The sequence below is a fragment of the Bidens hawaiensis genome, unplaced genomic scaffold, assembly GCF_021521415.1.
Source record: "Bidens hawaiensis isolate Kalapana, Puna unplaced genomic scaffold, B.hawaiensis_p1.1 tig00018215_1, whole genome shotgun sequence".
Classification (NCBI taxonomy): Eukaryota; Viridiplantae; Streptophyta; class Magnoliopsida; order Asterales; family Asteraceae; genus Bidens; species Bidens hawaiensis.
The window spans coordinates 170,039-171,336 of NW_027492753.1; positions in this window are offsets into that span (position 1 = coordinate 170,039).

The window sequence follows — 1,298 nt, forward strand, 5'->3', positions numbered from 1 at the left end:
TATTTCCGCTTCAGTATTATTTGATTCGGGTGCGAACAAAATTTTCGTAGTCACGCCGTTTAGTAAATTAGCTAATATGAAATGTTGCCGAGTGCCCGAAACTTTTATAGTAGAAACCGCTAGTGACACTTCGATCAAAATAATGAAAATGGTTAAGGACTGTAAGAAAGAATTAGAGGGACATGAGTTCCCTGTTACTTTGTATGTAATGACCTTAGGAGGGTTCGATGTGGTTTTGGTAATGGATTGGTTATTTGAGTTTGAAGCCAGTGGCTCTTCCCCTTGGACCCTGCTAGGGGCTACCGCCCCTAGACCCCGCTGCCAGGGGTGCTACCCCTGGACCCCCGTTCGTTGTGGGTAATAACTAAGACTAGAAAGATGATATGAGTAGTGATAGTTAATTGATACGTGTAATTATTATACACTCAGTCGTGCACAACTGAAGAAACGGATTACCATTAACGGTGAACGTAACCGCATTCAGGTGAGTTTCTAGCCCAATTTCCTTGTTATGTTTTCGAGGCTGTGTGCATCCTCGATGTGATAGTTAATACACTTACCTTAACTGGTAAGTGTATGCCTTATATGGTTTATATGTTATTTATGTATTTGTTAAATGTAAATGAAAGCTTGTCAGTACGTGAACGATCTTCGGATATTGCACGTGCTAACAAGGGAGGTATGTTATGATAGATGAATGTACATGATAGACATATGTACAATATATAGATATGTATGATTGATTTGAGAAAGTATGTATGTTATGAGTATGTAAAGACAGTATGCACGAAGATGAAGAAAGAGGGATCAAACCCTAATAATATTTGAGATAGAGAAGCAAAAAGGGATCAGACCCTAATAATATCTGAGATAGACAAGAAAGGGATCATACCCTAGTAATATCTGAGATAGACAAAGGAAAGAGGGATCAGACTCTAATAATATCTAAGATAAAAAAGGAAGAGATCGGACCCTAATAGTATCCGAGATAGAAAAGGACAGTAAATTATATAGTATGAAAGTAATAAAGTATAACGTATGTATGAATTTATGTAATGAAAGTAAAATAGTAAAGTAATGATTATGTGTCTTCGGATGCATAATTGAAGGTAAGTGTATGTATGATATAATGTGTGATTAACTAGAACTCACTCAGCATAGCTGGCTTTTAGTTTGCACGCAGGTTAACAGATTGAGACAGTTGGTTTGAGATGGACACATGGCAGAAGAATAAGAGTCTGACATCTGAAGACTTATGATGTTTTAATTTTAATGCTTTAATGTTGAAAGACAAAGGA